The sequence below is a fragment of the Galeopterus variegatus genome, unplaced genomic scaffold, assembly GCF_000696425.1.
Source record: "Galeopterus variegatus unplaced genomic scaffold, G_variegatus-3.0.2 Scaffold2446, whole genome shotgun sequence".
Classification (NCBI taxonomy): Eukaryota; Metazoa; Chordata; class Mammalia; order Dermoptera; family Cynocephalidae; genus Galeopterus; species Galeopterus variegatus.
In genome coordinates this window covers 147,911-169,336 of record NW_007728557.1, presented here as the reverse complement: position 1 = coordinate 169,336, position 21,426 = coordinate 147,911, and the positions used below count along the sequence as shown (strand labels likewise).

General features: G+C 36.7%; 1 protein-coding gene across 1 annotated transcript in view; it reads left to right on the top strand.

Annotated features, from left to right (window-relative positions):
* PPP1R12B (protein phosphatase 1, regulatory subunit 12B) overlaps positions 1-21,426 on the top strand; it is a 168,253-nt gene that overhangs the window by 96,119 nt on the left and 50,708 nt on the right. The gene's annotated exons all lie outside the window — the stretch shown is intronic.

The following is a 21,426-nucleotide window of genomic DNA, read 5'->3' as shown; positions in this document are numbered from 1 at the left end:
TATATGTTTTTAAAAAAGGTTTATGCACAAAAATTTTTATCACAAGGTATATTTTATATATGTAGTCCTATAAACATTTATTCATTCAACAAATATTGAGTGCCTACTATGTAGAAGGCTGTTAGGCACTACTGAACAAAATAGATTTAGTCCATTTAGCTATTTATAGTAGGGGAAAAATTGGAAACAACCTAACTGGCTAGTATTCTGACAGTAGTTAAGTAAACTATGATTCCATCCATGCAATGGAATATCATGAATCATAGTTTGCTTTACCATTCCCCACCTATTAGTCATTTAGGATGTTCCCTTGGAATAGAGTGGAATATAAGGCAGCCATTTAAAAATTAGTTACAAAGATAGTGTAACAACCTGGATAAATGCCTATGATGAAATATTACTGAATGAAGTAGATACGAAATTATGTATGTAATATGATTACAATTATGGGGAGTAGAGGACACTTAGTCCCATGTAAAAAGACCAGGGAGAAAAGTCAGCAAAGTGTTAGTGTTTGTGTTTCTTTGGTGAAACTAAATGTGACAGATTTTTTTCTACTTTTATTTTCTGTATTTTCGTTAACGAGCCCTTGTTATTTGTATAATTTTTTAAAATGCTTTGGTAAGACAAAGTTACAAAAAGTGAAGATTTGCATGAAAGTGAGGACTGCTCAGTGGCCTTTCCATGAACTGAACAGGCATTTTGTCAGAGAACCTCACCCCTCCCTCCTGTCTGGTTGCCTATTTCAGCTGTGATGGAAGTATTGAATAGTAGATAGAAATCTGCTAGACACCTACCCCTAATATAGTCCATGTCTACATGTATAGCGATGTAGCTGGTATGATGCTTTTCAATGAATGTTGTTTTTTAGAAAACAGTATCTCTTTAGGAAGTTATCTGAAGTCTGCTTGGCATTATGGCTAGATACGGGCTTTTTCTCCATCATCCTTCAGACCTGTAAAGTCTGAATCAGGTTGGGTTTTAACTGAATTGTGGCAAAATTAAATAGTTCATATAAATTCTCATTGGGACCCGTAGTCAAAGCTCTGAGATTTATTCTTAAGTTTTCTTTGCCACCTCAACCCAGTTTTTTTATTCCTAATCCACTCTTCCTTCTATTTAGGAGAGCTCTAATATTACCCTTTCCTTTCTCATTCTCTTTTCTACAATTCTGTTCACATGAAATTTCTAGTTGGATAGCCTTTGCAGTGCACAGGGTCAGATTTCTCACATCCTGTACCTTTGCTGCATGTTTCTTAGTTTTTTCTTTCTGTACACTTTGATATCATCTGTTTAAAATGTTTTTTTATTTGGTTGGTTGGTTGGGTTTTGGGGGGTTTTTGGTCATCTCAGCTGTCAGAAACAGACGTATTTGTAGAAAAGACATCTTAACTTTTGCTGTGTCTGGGACTTGTGTGTAGGGTTTTTGTTTAGGTCTGGGTTGGTTTGCTATTTCTATTTAAAACTTAGATTGTGTCTACAGCCGCACAGAAACTTCATCTCGCCACCAGGCTGTTCCATTAAAGAGTGTTTATCAAACAAAAGCATGCTTCTAGTGATTCTGACTTCTATTTGATTTGAAGACTGATTTCAGAAATTCATGTTTTGTTTTGTTTTCCTTTAACTGGCAAGTAATTTACTCAGCAAACTGAAGAATGGAGGACTCAGCCTATTTATAAAGTACTAAACTGTTGAGGTCATAGAAAATTATTTCTGGAAGGTACTTTAGAAGCTATTCTAACCTAGCTCCCTTATTTTACAGGTAAAAAACCTGGGGTCCAAAAAGGGGCCATGGTTTAACCTAAGCTGTACCATGACTTAGTGATAGAGAATTAACTAGAACAGTTCTGCATTCCCACTACAGTATTCTTTCCACTCTGATGATGGCTGTCTTCCAGGTGCAGGAGTGCAGAATGGTGCTTATTACAGGACTCTGCTAGCTGCATTGGCTCTTCCTGGTGCTGTGGGATGTACCCTCTTCTTTTGCTCAGCCTGATTCCATCTATGGGAAACAGTAGTAGAGTTTGTACATAGGTTTACAATAAAGTCTGCTACTGACCCAAGTTTCTTGCCTTTTTAAAGTTGTCTTCCCTCCATTTCTGATTTACCGGTATATCTGTTATTTATTTCAATATAAGCAAATTCCAGTAATAGAAATTTTCTTTCATTACGGTTGATTTTGAGTTTGAACTTTGGGCATATATACTAATATTTCAGACTGGTGAAGTAAGGAGAATTGAACTGCTATTATTTTAAAAGTGAAAGCTACTCTGAGACCTCTAGGACAAGATGGCAGAGTGAGTACACTCTGAATCTTATCCCTCCCATTCCAAAACAGAGAAATTATGGCTAAATATTTTTTAAAGATTTTTAAAAAATACATAGTTGTATTAGTCCTTTTGCTATTGCTATAAGAGAAATACCTGAGACTGGGTGATTTACAAAGAAAAACTTATCCCTCCCATTCCAAAACAGAGAAATTATGGCTAAATATTTTTTAAAGATTTTTAAAAAATACATAGTTGTATTAGTCCTTTTGCTATTGCTATAAGAGAAATACCTGAGACTGGGTGATTTACAAAGAAAAACAATTTATTGCTTACAGTTTCTGAGGCTGGGAAGTCCAAAGTCCATCTGGTGGTGGCAATAGCGACCAAGGGGTCTCACATTGCAAGATGGTGGAAGCAGAGAGAGCAGAGACAGAGAGAGAGAGAGAGAGAGAGAAAGACAGACTCTCCTCTTCTTTTAAAGCCCTCAGAACCAGGCCCCTGACCACCATTTTTAATCCACTCACTACTGCATGGTCCTACAATCCAATCTCCTCTTCAAGGCTCCACCTTTCAATTACCATAATAGGATTCCCCACCTTCTTAACAGTCACAGTGGGGCTAAGTTTCTAATACATAACACTTGGGAGACAATTCAAGCTTCAGTGAATTTTGGGGGGACATAACTCAATCCACTACAATAGTCATACTTAAAAACAGGAAAGAAAGTTTCTTTGGGCCAGTAATGGAGAGAAAAGCAATGGAAACAGAAGACAGTCATGTGGTGGGGGAGCTGAGAATGGAGACAGGTAATCGGAACCAGGGTTTTTATGCAAGAATTCTGTCCACTCAGCATGAATCCAAGCACCAGGAATACACTGTGCTGTTGGCAAATTGGGGGGATGGTTAATTCAGTTTATCCCAGTAGTGTCGCAGCCAGAAATAAGCTGCTTGCTTCTGACCAGAGGTGAGGAAGGACTGGCAGAAACAAGCAAGCACAGGGACCTACTCAAAATATAACTTGGAAAAATCCAGAACTGGGCTACCTCAGAGGAAAGAGAACCCAGAGTTGCCAACTTAAAGTGTGGTTCAAGGTAGGCATCGTATCAGATCTAAGCTGAGGCAACTTGAAACTGCCTTATAGATACAGGGACTCACATTGTTAAATTATCATAAAAATTGAGCCCTCAAAACATTACAAAAAACCCAATAAAATTTTAGACATGAAAAGCAGCTAAGAGACCCAATAAATAAGAGAATTTATGCCTGAGGAAAAATGATAGAACAATCTGAAGAATGTTTAAAAATAAGTTAAAAGGGGGCTGGCCATTTAGCTCAGTTCTTTAGAGCACAGCCTTATAACACAAAGGTCACGGGTTTGGATCCCATACCAGCCAGCTGCCAAAAAAAAAGGAAAAAGTTAAAATTCTCAACATATGTATGAAAGAAATTAGATTCCACAAAACAAGAATAATAGGAAATAAAACAAGAACAGAAAGGTGTAAGAAAAAACCATTTAGTAATCTTGAAAGTGAAAAATACTGTATTGAAATGAAAAAATAAAATATTGAAGTAAAAGAACAGTTAGACTGTGTGTTATACTTTTTATAGCATAAGAGAAAATTAGTGAATTGGAAAATAGAACTGAGAAAATCAGAATGCAGTTTAGAGAGAATTAGAAAAAATGAAAGAGAAGACAGACATGAAAGATAACCTGAGGAACTCTAACATATGTTCACTAGGAATTGCAAAGGAGAAAAAAAAAAGAATTAAAAAGAGACAGTAATAATAATTGCAGCTGAGAATTTTTCCAGAAATGAAGGTAAGAGTCCTTGTCATAGAAAACCCCACCATGTGTAAAGCAGGATAAATCTATAACTACCTATATGATAGTAAAATTATAAGACATTAATGATAAAGAGAAAGTCCTAAATTCTGAGTAGAGATACAGATAATCTACAAAGGATTCGGTAGTCAAATTGGCAGTAGGCTCTGGCAACAGTACATGCCAGAAAATAGAGTAGTATCTTCAAAGTACTGTGGAAAAATAACTATGCCCCGATAATTCTGCATAGTGATTTATATATACAGTGAGAGCAAAATAAAGACATTTTTAGATACACAAGGGCTAACTTCTCAATCCAAAAACTCTTGGCGAAGAGAGAACTAAAGGATGTTCTTTAGCAAAAAGAAAAATAAATGCAAAAAGAAGTGGAATACAGAAGCAAAAAGTGCTAAAACTTGATAAGACTAATATTTTTTTAATTTTATGCTTAAAAAGCTGGAACTAAATTTTAGCAATAATAATATGGTATTTAAGGTGTAAAAGTGTGCTGAGGTCCTTGTTTTGACTGGAGAAAATACAGATTAACTTTATAGACTTCCAAAGAAAAAATGTATTTAAATAAGTGTGTTGAATGTAGGAGTAACCACTAAAGTAATAAGAATATTGAAATAGAAGTCACAACTCCCAAATCAGTAGAAGAAAAATAGGTAATTTTAAAAATTCATTTACTTCGGGCTCGCCCGTGGCTCACTCGGGAGAGTGTGGTGCTGATAACACCAAGGCCCCAGGTTCGGATCCCATATAAGGATGGCCGGTTAGCTTACTGGGTGAGCATGGTGCTGACAAAGGGTTAAGATCCCCTTATCGGTCATCTTTAAAAAAAAAAAAAAAAAAAAAATTCATTTACTTCATCCAATAGAAGTCAGGAACAGAGATAAAAAGAAGCAAAGGGAATATATGATAGATAGGAAATATAAAATAAAATATACAAGTAATAATAATGTAAATTTATCTCTAAAGCCAGAGATACTAAATTATCTGACTGTATGCTGTTTTCAAAATAACACTAAAAGGTAAAAAATAAAAGTATGGTGGATTGGCCCATGGCTCACTCGGGAGAGCGCAGTGCTGGTAACACCAAGGCCATGGGTTCAGATCCTATATAGGGATGGCCGGTTTGCTCACTGGCTGAGCGTGGTGCTGACAACACCAAGCCAAGGGTTAACATCCCCTTACCGGTCATCTTTTAAAAAAGAATAAAAAATAAAAGTATGGGAAGAAATTTGCAAATATTCACCAAGAGAAAGCTGGCACCATTAATATCTATCAAAAGATAATTTTAAACAAAAAGCATCAAATGACAGAAAGATATATGTTACTTGTAAAAAGAACAGTCCACCAAGAAGATATAAAATAGTGTGCTGTAGATACTGAAAATATAGTCTCAAAATATATAAAACAAAACCTGACATTACAAAGAAATAGTATGTCCACAGTCAGTGTTACAGATTTTTTTTCTTTTTTTAAAGATGACCGGTAAGGGGATCTTAACCCTTGACTTGATGTCATCAGCACCACGCTCTCCCAGAGAGCTAACCGGCCATCCCTACATAGGGATCTGAACCCGCGGCCTTGGTGTTGTCAGCACCACACTCTCCCAAGTGAGCCACGGGCCGTCCCTAGTGTTACAGATTTTAACACACCTCCCTCAGAAACCAATGTCAAACGGACAAAAATACTTAAGGATAAAGGGTTTGAACAACATAATTTACCAGCTTAATCCAATATATATGTAAAGCACACATGAAACATAGACAACATTAAATTAGAAATCAGTATTTACTCATTCACTCAACCAATACTTATTTGACTTCCTGAAATTTGCCAGATATTGTTCTAGGCCCTGGGAATCCATTAGTCAACAAAACAGACAAAGATCCTGGCCTGTTAGAGCTTTCATTTTAGTGGGGAGTAGGGGCAGGAGGCACACAGTAAACAATAAACATAATAAATAAATATGTTAGACACTGATGCAGTTTGGGAAAAAAAAGAGAAGAGAGTTGAGTAAGGAGGACTGGGTAGAGAGTACAGGTTGTAGGGGATCTGAGTGAATCTTGTTGACAGGCTGACATTTGAAGAAAGATTTGAAGAAGCTGAGGGAGTTAGCCATAAACATATCTGGAGGAAGAGTATTCCCGTCAGAGGGAACAGCTAGAGCAAATGGTGGGAAATATGGTGGGAAAGTACTGGCAAATACAGGAAATTACAGGGGAAAGTAGTAGGAAGGAGGATCAGATCACGTGAACACAGGCTATTGTAGGACTTCGCTGTTTACACTGAGTAAAGTGAGGAGCCATTGCAGGATTTTGAGTAGAGGAGTGGTTTGATCTGACTTAAATTTTTATAGAATCACTCTAGCTACTGTGTTGAGATGGGACTTGAGAGGAGTAGGAGCTGGGACACTATTACTGTAATCCAGCCAAGAGATGTTGGGAGCTTGAATCACATTTTATCAGTAGAGATGTTGAGAGTTGATAAGATTCTGGATATATTTAAAGGTAGAGCCAACATTTCCTGAAAGGTTGCATGAGGAGTGGGAAAAGAGTCTTAGATGACTCCAGGGTCTGTGGCCTAAGCCAGTGTTGCCATTAATTGACACCGAGAAGGCTGCGGATGAAGCAGCCTGGGGAAGAAAATCAGGAATCCAATTTTGGATATGTTGAGTTTGAGATATCTATTAGATATCCGACTGGAAAATTTGACAGTTACACGTACAAATCTGTGGAGCATTTATCACACAAGTACTTGGAAATTAAACAGCGTGTTTCTGAATGGCATATGGTTTAAAGAAGAAATCAAACAAGAAATCAAAAAATTTCTCGAAACTAATGGTAATAACAACACTTCATACCAAAACCTATGGGATACTGCAAAAGCAGTACTAAGAGGAAAGTTTATTGCAATAAATGCTTACATCAAGAGAATAGAAAGATGTCAAATAGAACAACCTACCTTTACACCTCAAGGAACTAGAAAAACAAGAACAATCCAATCCTAAAGTTAGTAGGCGAAAAGAAATAAAATCAGAGCAGAACTAATGAAATAGAGACCAAAAATATGATACAAAAGATCAGTGAAACAAGAAACTGTTTTTTTGAGCAGACAAATAGACAAACCAGTAGCTAGACTTACTAAAAAAAAGAAGAGAGAAGACCCAAATAACAAAAATCAGGAAAAAAAAGGAGATATCACAAATGATACTACAGAAATACAAAAAATCATTAGAGATTACTACGAACAACTATACGTCAACAAATTTGAAAATCTGGAGGAAATGGATAAATTTCTAGACACATACAAACTACCAAGATTGAACTAAGAAGACATAGAAAAACTGAACAGACCAATAACAAGCAATGAGATTGAAGCAATAATCAGTAATCTTCCAAAAAAGAAAAGCTCAGGGCCAGATGGCTTCATTGCTGAATTCTACCAAACCTTTAAGGAGGAATTAATACCAGTTCTTTCCAAACTATTTCAAAAAATTGAAACAGAAACCATTCTCCCAAACTCATTCTATGAAGCCAGTGTCACCCTGATACCAAAACCAGATGAAGACACAACAAAAAAAAAAAACTACAGGTCGATAACCTTGATAAATTTTGTATTAGTCCATTTTTGTTGCTTATAACAAAATACCTGAAACTAGGTGATTTACAAAGAAAACAAAATTTATTACTTACAATTTCTGAGGCTGGGAAGTCCAAGGTCCGTCTGGTGGTGGTGACAGTGACCCAGGGGTCTCACATTGCAGGATGGTAGGAGCAGAGAGAGAGCAGAGAGAGCAAAAGGCAGACTCTCCTCTTCTTTTTAAAGCCCTCAGAACCACACCCCTGACCATCATTTTTCATCCCTATCGAATGGGATTCATCCCAGGAATGCAAGGATGATTCAGCATGCGCAAGTCAATACGTGTGATACACTACATCAACAAAGTCAGGAACAAAAACCTTTTCTGCATCATCTCAATAGATGCAGAAAAAGCATTTGACAAAATTCAACAGTCCTTTATGATAAAGACTCAACGAATTGGGTATACAGGGAAGGTATCGCAACATAATAAAAGCCGTATACGATAAACCCACTGCTAATATTGTCCTGAATGGGGAAAAGCTGAAAGCTTTATCCTTAAGATCAGGAACAAGACAAGGATGCTAGCTCTCTCCACTCCTTTTTAACATAGTATTGGAAGTACTAGCCAGAGCAATTAGACAAGAGAAAGAAATCAAGGGCATCCAATATGTAGAGAGGAAATCAAATTGTCCCTGTTTGCGGATGACATTATTCTATGTACAGAAAACCCAAGAGACTCTACCAAAAAACTCTTAGAGCTGATAAATGAATTCAGTCAGGTTGCAGGATACAAAATCAACATATGAAAATCAGTAGCATTTTTATACACCAAGAACAAACTAGAAGAAAAAGATCAAGAAAGCAAGCCCATTTACAATAGTCTGCAAGAAAATAAAATACCCAGGAATAAATCTAACCAAAGAGGTGAAAGATCTCTACAATGAGAACTACAAATCACTTCTGAAAGAAATTAAAGAAGATACTAAGAGATGGAAAGATGTTCCTTATTCATGGATTGGAAGAATCAAGGTAGTAAAAATGTCCATACTACCCAAAGCCATCTACGGATTCAATGCAATTCCAATCAAAATACCAATGACATTCTTCAAAGAAATAGAAAAGGCAATCCTAACATTCATATGGAACAACAAAAGACCCCAAATAGCCAAAGCAATCCTGAGCAAAAAACAGTAAAGCTGGAGGCATTACACTTCCTGACTTCAAACTATATTACAAATCTGTAGTAACAAGAACAGCATGCATGGTACTGGCATAAAAACAGACACGTGGACAAATGGAACAGAATAGAGAACTCAGAAATCAATCCACGTATTTATAGCCAAGTGATCTTTGACAAAGCACCAAGAACATACGTTGGGGAAAAGACTGCCTGTTCAATAAATGGTTCAGGGACAACTGGATATCCATTTGTAGGAGAACGAAACTTCATCTGTACCTTTCATCATATACCAAAATCAACTCAAAATGGATTAGAGACCTAAATATAAGGCCTGAAACTTTAAAACTCCTAGAAGAAAACATAGGGGAAATGCTCCAGGATTTAGGACTAGGCAATGACTTTATGAATAACACCCCAAAAGCACAGCAACAAAAGAAAAACTAAACAAATGGGATTAAATCAAATTAAAAAGCTTCTGCACAGCAGAGGAAACAATCAACAGAGTGAAAAGACATCCTACAGAATGGGAGAGAATATTTGCAAAATGTGCATCTGACAAAGGATTAATATACAAAGACCTCAGACAACTTTACAGCAAAACCCCAAATATTCCAATTAAAAAATGGGCAAAAGAGCCGAATAGACATTTCTTAAAGGAAGACATACAAATGCCAACAGGTATATGAAAAAATGCTCAACATCACTAATCATCAGGGAAATGCAAATCAAAACCACTTTGAGATATCACCTCACCCCAATCAGACTGGCTATTATAAAAAAGACAGATGCTGGTGAGGATGTGGAGAGAGAGGAACCTTCCTGCACTGTTGGTGGGACTGTAAATTAGTACACCCAGTATGTAGAATAATATGGAGGTTCCTTAAACAACTACAGATAGAGCTTCTGTATTATTCAGCAATCCCAATTCTGGGGATATATCCAGAGGATTGGAAAATATCAGGTCAAAGGGATACCTGCACTCCCATGTTTATTGCAGCTCTATTTACAATAGCTAGGTGATGGAACCAACCTAAATGTCCATCAGTGGATGACTGGATAAGGAAATTGTGGCATATACACACAACGGAATACTACTCAGCTATAAAAAAGGATAAAATCGTACCATTTGCAACAACATGGATGAGACTGGAGAAAATTATCCTAAGTACAGAAAGAGAAATACCACATGTTCTCACTCATAGCTGGGAGCTGAGTCCATAAATAAACAAATGAACAATAAAGAGAGACAGAAAGAAAGAAACAAACTACAATCACAGTGATACGTTGAACTTTTAGAAAACTAGAAGTGGAAAATGGAGGGGCAGGGGAGAGGGAGGGGGCTAATGAGGAATTGGTCATCAGACACAAAGAATGACTGCATATTGTAATGATGAATAAGCTTACTACACTGATCTAACCAGTTATTGAAAATCAACATTGTACCCCACACATATGTATAATAAAAAATAAATAAAAAAGAAAGAGGTGGTTAACAACTGTGTTAAGCGGTATTGATAGGTCAAGTAAGATGAATACTAACAACTGGCCGTTAATTTTGGCAACATGGTGACTTTGATAAAAGAACAGTTTTGGTGGAATGGTGGGTCAGAAAGCCTGATTGCAGTGGTTTTAAGACACATTGAGAAGAGAGGACTTGGAAACATTAAGAAAAGTCATTTTTTTAGAAACAAATTTTTCAGCAAAGGGAGTGGCAAAAAGAGAATGCCAGCTTGCGGGGGAGATAGGAGAGAAGGTGTTTTTGTTTTTGTTTTCTAATGAGAAGAGTATTTTTAAGGTGGTAGAAATAGGTGCATGTTTGCTGATGGGAATGATCCAGGAGAGAGAGGAAAAAAAGAAAAAAAATGATGTAGGAGAAAGAATGGAAAACAGCTGTAATGAGGTCCTTGAGTAAGGACACAAGTTGAATTTAAATTCATTGGTGGTGATAGGTGAGATGGTAGATAGTGGTTGAATGTGGTGATAGGGGTCCATGGCAGTTCTCTGCTGATTGCTTCAATTTTCTTAGTGAAGTAGAAAGCAAGACCAACAGCCAAAAAAGAACATGAGGAAGGAAGTGTTGGGTGTTTGAGTTGAAGGGAAAAGGGGCGAAATAGTTGTCTAGAAAAGTGAAGTATCTGTGAGTGCTGGCAGCATTAAGATTCTACTAAAGGTTCAAAGCAATAAATTTAAATCAATACCAGTGACCATGGTTATATGTTTTTTCCAGGAACATTCAATTCTACAGGTATGGGGATAAAGTGGGCAGAAAATTAGATGGAAACAAAGACGTTTTTGCTGAGTACTATGAAGGGAGAAGGGGAGAGAGAATAATAATGGACTAGGGAATTTAAGCTAGGTGAGGTGGGGAATGGAGAACGTCAGGGGCATGAGAGGGGCTGGCCATTAAGCTCGCTTGGGAGAGGATGGGGCTGGTAACACCAAGATCACTGGTTCAGACCCCCGTACCAGCCAGCTACACCACCACCACCACAACAACAACAAAAAGGGCCTGAGAGACAGTGGAGATTCCATGAGGCTGAAGGATAGTTTGGGGTCACCCTAGTAGAAAGAGTGAGCTGGGGATATAAAATTGAGATTGTGGAGGGGTTACCAATTTTTGTAATGGCAACAGAAAGATAGTAGGAGAAGAAAAGGATATCTTTGGTTTTTTTTGTTTTGTTTTTCCTTTTTGTCTTTTTTACTGACCGGTAACGGGATCGCAACCCTCGGTGTCACGCCCGTAACCCTCGGTGTCGCGCCCGCACCGCGCTCAGCCAGTGAGCGGGAACCGGTCTCCACATGGGATCCGAACCCTTGGCGGGAGCGCCGCTACGCTCCCAAGTGGCGCACTCTCCAGTGCGCCACCGGGCCAGCCCTATCTTTGGAAAGTAAAAACTCCCTTATAAATACTGCATGTGTTAGGAGGTAATTATAATGAGAATTACAAAATATTTAGAACTAAACAACAGTGGAATTACTTCACATTAGATCTGTAGGAATAGCTACAGAGAAAAAGCTATAACCTTAAATACGTATTTAAGGTTGAAAATAAATGAGTCAAACTTTCAACTCAAGAAGCTAAGAAAAGAGTAAGCCCAAAAAAAGTAGAAGGAATGAAAATAAAAAATAAAAGCAGAAACTAATGAACAGAAAACAAAACAGCAGTAGGGATGATTGGCAATTAATACCTGAAGCTGATTCTTTGAAAAGACATAAAATACAAAAAAAACCTTTGGCAAGCTGATCAAAACCAACAAACAAAAAAAACCAGTAGGTATAAACAAACAGTATTAGGAAAGGAAAGATGGACAAAATTACAGGTAAAAATATTATAAATATAAGAGGGTTTGAATCCCCATAATGACCAGCCCCCCCCAAAAAAACAAACCACCATATATATATATATATATATAATTTATATTTTGACATTATTTTGAACCATTTTATGCCAATATGTTTGGAAACTTAGTTTACGTGGACATTCTTCTGAGAAAATATAAAGTATCAAAATGATTCAAGAAAAAATAGGAAAATAGAAAAGCCCAATAACCATTAAGAAATTTAATCATTCGTACTTTAACTACCACCACCCCAGTCTTCTGCCAAAGACACCAAGCCTAGACTAAGTTTTAGGACAAATTTTATCAAACCTTCAAGTAACAAGTATAAGAATACATGTCTTACGTAAACTGTTTCAGAGAATAAAAAGAGAGAAACCAGAATCCACACTAGATTGTCTTGCTTCCAACTTCTATAGGAACAACAAAAGAAGGCTGAAAACTGAGGCAGGAGAAATAAACAAAAAGTCTGAATACTTCCCACAAACAGCACTAGAAAATAAAGACATTTGACTAGTTATACCTAAGTGGTACAAGTTTTAAGGGTTGGAACTTCAGACTTTGTGATCACCCTTTTGTGAGGTTAACAATAGATCAACTTTGCTCTTTGAGTTTTAATTCTAGTTGTCGTGATGGGTTTTGGACACCCTCCCTCAGTCTGTATTCTGACCAACAACAGATAGCTAGGTCACCAATAATCCATGGCATGAAAAACTTATTTTTTGGTTTGTTTTAACTTGGTGCTAACTAAACATATAGAGATTGACTCTGTGACCTTAAGTCCAGTAACACACTGTTAGGACTGCCCAGTTGATCAGGCCAGAAAGTAACATTACATGCAGCATCATGCAAACTGCTTAGAACAATGCTTGGGACAGTCAAATACTGGCTCTTCTATGCCCTCTGTGCTCAAAGAGAACAATATGTGGTTGTATGTATGCCAGTCAACTCAGTCATCATGGAGTTTAGTTCTTTCCTGTATTGCATGCTAAGCAACAGACTCCAGGAATCTAATTAATTTGATTCCCACATTTGTCCAGTTTGCCACAAACATTGCAATGCCTCATGAACTTCACAGGTTGTGTTTCTTGGAGAAATGTGTATTCAGTTCTTATACTCTGCAACAGTGTTTGCCTCAGCATAATTATGTTTATGGGGAATTACATTGACGTTGCAATGTGAGAATGACAGAGTTAACAGGACCATTAACTCACATACCCTGGGAATTGTTACCCCCTCCCCACTGTGGCTGGTCGAAGAAGCTTTATTTCTGAATTATGATGTGGGGGTTGAAAGGCATTTTTTTTGCATAAGTACACAGACTGTTCTTTTCCTACCATGAGCAAAAAATAATCTGAACAAAAAATAGTACTCTCCCTATGTTTTTTCTTTCAACTTTTTCTTTTTCTTTCTTTCTTTTTTTTTTTTTAACAATTCCTATATCTTAGGCACAGAGAGAAACTTTTATGTCATCTTCAGGGAATAGCCATACTCATATTTTTTAGCTAGAACCAAAGTTTAAACCTCCATTGGCAGCAACCTAGTGAAGGGGGCAAACTGATCTCCAGTGGAAATGTGAAAGGCAGAAAAAGGAGAAATTGGATATTTGGAGGATTCAGTAGACACAGAAGAAAATAATTTGATAATAAGAGAAGTGAGAAGATTGGAAACTAAACCTAGTAATGTCACAGCATCTTTCATCTTCAACTATTTTAAAGTATTTTTAATTAAGAACATGGAGATAAGGTATATGGAGATAGCACATAAACAACTAATAAAACTTATCGACAAACATTTACTCCATATATGTCAAAAGTATCTGCAAAGCAGTTCGTTGTAGACCAGGAAAGTTGTTTCACATACTCTTCCAGGATCTACATTATTAAGAGAAAAAAATTAAGTGTTCAGTTTCTAACTACATTTTTAATGTTTAAGGAGTGAGTATTCTTAGTAAACCCAGGTGAGAACAGCCTTTATTTCTGGATCAACTGTAAATTCACAACTATGAAGACTAGTTGAAGTATTTAAATTTCTAGATGAACCATACATAGACTGTTTTTCTTAGTAAAGACATTTTTCCTTAAAACTCTATAATTACCAATAATGGGAAATATTGTTCTTTTTCTTACCACCTAATGGAGAACTCAGCCAAATTTATAGGGTTTAAAGAAAATTACCAAAATATAAAAACTAAATCAAGATCACAGCTCGTCAGGAATAGTAAAATAAATAATAACTAACTAACTAAATAATGACCATTTGAAAACTTGAACTTAAACAGAATTCCTGAACCTTTGTGTTTATAATTTATTTTTGTAGGCTTCTACTGATCATACTTTCTGATACTTCTGTGACTTTATAATTTTCAATTGTAGGTTGTAACCTTAAATTGTAGGTTTCATCTTTTAAATTGAAGCCCATTGTTATGAAACACTTGATCCTAGATTTTAGGTATGTTGCTACCAGCTAGTAGGATGTTGAGTCTGGCATACAGATTTATTTATTTTATTTTATTTTTATTTTATCAATGTACAATGTAGTTGATTTTCATGTTCCTTTACCAATTCCTCCCTCCCCCCAGATTTACTTATTTTAAAAGTTATTCTGAAAATAATTCAGCGTCTTCTTGACACTTTTTGCGGGGGAGGAGGGTGTACGGCTGGCCAGTACAGGGAACTGAATCTTTGACCTTGATGTTACAAGGCAGGGCTTCAACCAACTGAGCTAACTGGCCAATCCCTTCTTGACTTTTTAAGACAACTTTATTGAGGTATAAGTTATGCACAATTAACTGCACATATTTAAAGTGTACTGTCTAATGAATTTTGGAATATGTGTATACAGGAAGCTATCTCCCCAATTCTACTGACCTCTTAACTTTACTGAATATTTATAGTTTTAACAAAAGTTTCGGATAAATCGTTTACTTTTTAGCTACTTATTTGGTATGTAAGTAGCCATATACCCTATATAAAACCCTTTTACTGCTTTTAACCTAATCAAAAAAGATTTAATTTGCCCTGTTAGTGCTTCTGATCAATTCAAGCATTTTTTCTCATCGCAGTGCTGTGAGCATTTTGGCAGGATTAGTCTTTCCTGTGTGGGTCTCTCTCCAACATAGCAGAATATTTAGCATCCCTGACCTTGCCTATTAAATGCAGGTAGCACCCTCCAATCATTGTGACAACCAGTGTCTCCACATATTTCCAAATGCCTCTGTGGTAAGTATTGCCCACACCCCCACACTTGAAAACCTCTGCTCAGGTTCTTAGTTGCCCCTTCTAACTTTACTGTTGTTTCTGCTCTGTGTGACCTACCAAAAAAAAAAGTCTGAAGCGAGAAAAGCTGCATAAGTTGTTCACGTTGAAAAAAAAATAGCTTTCCACTTCTGTTTGTCTTTTTTAAGCTGTTGCTAAACTTAAATTTAATTGCAAAACACTAAACTCAGGATGATTTTCTTAAAGGCTTTTTATATATAATTCCTTACCCTTAAGTGAGTTTCTGAGATTTAAACTTTCAAAACACTAGAGTATGATTATTTAAGTATACGAGAAAAGATTGGGGACATTTTGTAGACTACGTAAAGTTATTGTGAGGCTGGCCAGTTAACTCACTTGGGAGAGCATGGTGCTGGTAACATCAAGGTGATGGGTTTGGCTCCCTGTTCCAGCTAGCGGACAAAAAAGAAAAAGTTATTGTGAGCTCTATGCTGGGCAACTTGTAGATTCTGGCCTGCTCTGCCTCTCTGTTGCTGCCTTGTGCCTCAAAATAACACTATCTTCTCACTCCACTCTCAATAAATGACCAGAGTATACACATGTCTTTTACGGGTATGTTTTCTTGGTATGATTTTTAGCTTTTATTGCTTTTTCATGAAGAATACATGTCAAAGGCCTTTTATTCAATTGAAAGAATTGTATGGATTCTCTCTGCTCTGCATTTCCTTACATGTGGAATGAAGGCTGACTCTGCTCTGAAATGATCCATTTCAAAGGAGAAGTGGGGGTGAAGGATTTGTTTTGTGTTCAAGTCCTTAGTATGTCTTCCTTCAGTCAGGATCATCTGTGTAGGAGTCGTCATTGAATGCAAGTTGTCATCATTGATCCTCCTCATCCCCAAAGAAGGGGGAGTGTTTTCACATCTCATAAATTAAAACGGAAGATTAAGATGGGAAAATGGGAAAGGAAAGGGAATAAGTGACAAAGAATCTCCTGTTTCCTTCAAAACTTCTCATTTACCTCCTTCCCACAAATAATGTCTGTGGCCCCTCTGGGTACCTAGTAATAAAATAAATGCATAGAATAGTAAATGAAGCTGTTACGAATTCTGATTATCTTCTGACTTGGCTGTGTGCTGCTGATGGTCTCCTTTAAAAAGATTTTTTGTTTAGTATTTGATCAGAAATTATTTATATAAAAATATGTGGAAGGAAATTAGTGTATCTGCACCCCCATGTTTATTGCAGTACTAGTCACAGTAGCCAAGATATGGAATCAACTAGATGTCCATCAACAGATGAGTGGATAAAGAAAATGTGGTATATATACACAGTGGAATACTACTCACCCATGAAAAAGAATGAAATCCTGTTGTTTGTGGCAACATGGATATACCTGGAAGATATTATGTTAAATGAAATAAATCAAGCACAGAAAGATAAATACTGCATGTTCTAACTCCTATGTGGAAGCTAAAAAGAAAAAAAAAAGGTTGAGCTGGTTTAGAAGTAGAGAGTAGAATTGTGGTTGCTAGAGGCTGGGAAGAGGAGAGGAAATAAGGAGAGATTGGTTAACAGATACAAAATTTCAGCCAGACAGGAAAAATAAGTTCTAGTGGTGTACAGAAGTGCTAGGCATCTATTAACACTAATTTATGGTATGTTCTCAAATGGCTAGAAGAGCTCAAATTTCTCATCACAAAGAAGTGATAAATTTTTGTGATGATAAATGTGTTAATCACCTTGATCTGATCATCACACGTTGTATATATGTATTGAAATGTAACTCTGTACCCCATAAATATGTACAATCAATGCGTCAATTTAAAAATTTTAAAAACAAATGAAAGAGTCGGGCTTGATTATTAATTTTAGCAGTATGGAGACCTTACTTTGCAATTATATAAATCTTGAGATTTTCTATATCTTTGACAACAGGAATCATGTCTTAAAGAATTTTATATATCCCTAATAGTATCTTGCATGAAGTAGGCACTAAATAGTTGTTAGATGGATTGGCAGAAGTGTCCATTGGTGATAGAAAATATAAATATTTTATTTGGAACTTATATTCATAAATAGGCCTGAAAATGATTGCTCTTTTCCAAGCTGTTAGTTCCAAAAGGAGGAACAGAGATATTAAACTATTTAAACTATAGTTCTTTACTGGAAATACTTGACTTATCACCTTCTTTTCCAAACTGGAACTAAAATACTATATATTGTGGCTACTCAGAAGTTTATAAACTAAGCTGCCAAAAAATTGATTTGCAGGAAGAAGCAGAGAAATCTTTGAAAGACTAGGTAATGTCTATGAAACTGTTGATCTTTTGGGGGGCCTTGAATACCTTGTGATTTGGAAGTCATGCTCACCTTTTAAAAGGAACTTCCCCACACTTATACTATATCTAATTAAATAAACAATGATAAAGAATTCTTTTGGCACTGTGCCAGAAATATCTTAGATATCATAGTTCTAAATGATTAAATTTTAGGTTTGAGGACACTCCAGAAAAGTCTAGACCTAAAGTTTCTGGCTAAAGTTATTCAACATTTATTCACTTAAACATTTCATAGCTCAGGCTCAATTCTGATATTCACAAATGCTAATAGGGTTTTTCTGATCCCCTTAGGCGCTCTCCAGAATTTTATTCTGCTGTCCTATTTTCCATTTTGTGATAAAAGAACTTGAAAGGTATAGATAAGGATTGTGTGAGATTGTGAAGCTATTCGCACATAGTTTTAAAAGTAATTCCAAGAGATTAAGATTTTGCAAGAATTGTAGCATGATAAAATAAGGCCTCTTTAGGTTTCATAAACTAATAGAGTTATGAGGATTATCTTTAACAATTGTTTGTAGTTGATATACAGTTTTGCCAGTATAGTCCACCAATTTCTTATGCATACACATTTATATGTATATATTCTACCCTCGGAATTTAAAAAAGCAGTTTGGCTCTGAACCAAATGGTAAATGATAGTCTTTCTAGCTTCACCTGTGCCTTCACGTTCTCTTTTTCCTTATATACTCTTCAATCCTTGACTACTCAAAATCTTTATTAGGTGAAGTTTTAAAAAAATGTTTTTTAATCACTTTGATCTGTCCTGGGTAAATAACAGGACCCACTTCTGCAGCTTAGTAGTCTCTGTTGAATAGCAAATACAGCAAGCAGAATAACTAAGGTGTTTTTTCTGTGAACTTAATAATTGTATCATGTGGGATGTCCAAAATGTCATATGCTTGCAAATTCTAAAGACAAATGCAGCTTCTACCATCTCCTTCATCATATGGTAATGAACACTGTTGATCTTGAATTGTCAGTTTACTGGGGAGGTAAGGAGCAATGTTCTTCATTTAGGACAAAATGAGTTGGAATTCCAAACATTCTTTTCTTGAGATGATAGTAAGTACGGGTTCCTCTAGTTAAAGCCCTTCAGTGATATTTGAGGAATCTCCATTCATGCCATAGACCACACAAAGTATTTGCTGGGTGCCTTTGAGTAGTCTGGATGTTTGCATGGTGACCAGTCTGACACTGGATATGATTCTTGGAATTATATCAACCATAATGGCTTACGGTCGTGTTTGTCCACCAAATCCCAAAGTTTGTTTCATAAGTAGTGACTTCTTGTGGCATTTCAAAGCACATATCCTTTGCCAGTTTGATAGCTCAGGGACGAGATGACTATCCTTCTATCAGGAAACTGTAGAAACTCATTTTGGTCTTTTCACCAGCAAAGGACTTATACTAACTCTTTGTTCTTATGAACACCGTTATACCATTTGCTTTCAAAGTTTTGATTGTGGGGCCGGCCCGTGGCTCACTCGGGAGAGCATGGTGCTGACAACACCAAGTCAAGGGTCAAGATCCCATTACCAGTCATCCTTTAAAAAAAAAAAAAAAACCAAGTTTTGATTGTGACCCACAGTAACAGATATATTTTGTAGTGACCCAGTATACATATAAATGTATTAAATAAAACTAAAACAGCAGTTTTATGAAAACTTGCTTTACTATGTGTAATTTGCTATTCTGTTTTACTTTTTATTGATCTGGTTGTGAGCCACTAAATTGATTCATGACCTACTAATGAGTCTCAGTCTGCAGTCATTGTGCCTTCAGCCCATGTGATTGCCTGCTGCCATCAGCAAACCTAATTCTTTGATGAATATAGAATGTTAGAGTCCCCTGTAATGAGAGGCTTTCTTTGAAGAGTTCTCTGGAGTTTAAAAAAAAGTCATTCCTTTATCCCCCTTCCCACCCTAGTGGGATAAAAACAGTTTGGTTTTTTATTTTTATTTTTGAAACAATTTCAAACTTACAGAAGTATTTCAAGAATGGGTTAAAGAACTCCTATATACCCTTCACCTAGAGACCACATTCAAGTTTCACCAATTGTCCCAAAAATGTCCTTTGTAGCAAAAAGATCCAATCCGGGACCACAAGTTACACCCAACTTTTGTGTCTCTCTAGTCAGTTTTTCCTTGACTTTTATTACCTTTGTTGACCTAAAAAGTGACTGAGGCCGAGTACCTATAGCAAGGATTTATTGAGCCAATATGATGATTGCAATGGGGAGATACAAAATCAGGTTGTCCTGAGAAATGTGTTCCGAAGAGGGCCAGCAGAACTTAGCATTTTATAATCACAAGCAGGGGGCAGGAGGAGAGAGAGAGGGCAGCCCTGACTAATGACTTCATCAGGCTTTCTATTGGTCGTACATGACATGTAGATTTGGGATTGTTTCTAGCATACATCCTACATGCAAGAATCTAGGGTAAGGATCACATTCTAGATTATTTTATGGTTTTCTGGTGCCATCTTGTCTGCTTCTGAGTAAAAATGGTCTTATGATAACATTTTCCAGGTCAAGCAGACGTGACTACAGACTTATCCCAGATCTTCCAGAGCAGCACAATTTAGCTGACCTGGTCAGAGCAGATTTTTTGGTTCTCACCTTGTTATTTTTTGAAGGTAGCAGGCCAGTCACATATGTCCCTCAGTGCGGGTTTGCCCAGTGTTTCCTCATGGCTAGACTCAGTTCATGCATTTTTGGCCACATGTTACAGGAGTGATACTGTGCTCTTCTCATTTTGTGCTATCAGTTTGTCCTGTCGGTGGTGGTGTTGACTTTGATCACTGGATTAAGATGGTGTCTGCCAGCTTTCTCCACAGTAATGTTCCTTTTTCCTCTGTGATTAATAAATATTTTATGAGCTAATACTTGGAGATTATGTAAAATCCAGTTCCTCATCTACTTTTACCCACTAGTTTTAGCATCCATTAATATTCCTTTCTTAGATTGCTTTTATGATGGCTGCCAAATGGTGATTTTTCTAACTTCATTACTCCTTCTACGTTTATTAGGAGGCATTCTAATGTAAGGAAAAACTTTCTTCCCCATTTATTTACTAATATAAATGTGTACTCATGGATTCCTATTTTATTCAATATGTTATAATTCATTGCCTTCATTATTTATCTTGATGCTCCTATTATTCCAGGTTTGGCTTTTTAGGCAGGCTTCTGTGTCCTTTTGTCATGTCATTTAAGCATTGTTTAAGCACTTTCTTATTTGCTGGCACAAGAGACCCAGGTTCATTTTCCTTCCCTTCCCCAGCTCTGGAATTGCCCATTTCTCTAGGAAGCCCTGTTTCTTTTAGTGGAGAGTGGTATTTTAAAACAATCATCTGGGTACGGGCCGGCCCAGTGGCTCACTCGGGAGAGTGCGGTGCTGATAACACCAAGGCCCCGGGTTCGGATCCCATATAGGGATGGCCGGTTCGCTCACTGGCTGGGCGTGGTGCTGACAACACCAAGTCAAGGGTTAAGATCCCCTTACCGGTCATCTTTTAAAAAAAAAACAAAAAAAAAAACTTTGCCTTCATTAGGAAGGTAGTGAGATAGTGAGAAAATCATCATAAGCAGGATGTTTATTTTGGTAAACATGCTGTGTATGTTTTGATTATTTTAATTTTTAATTACAATTTTTTCTTTTTGCAC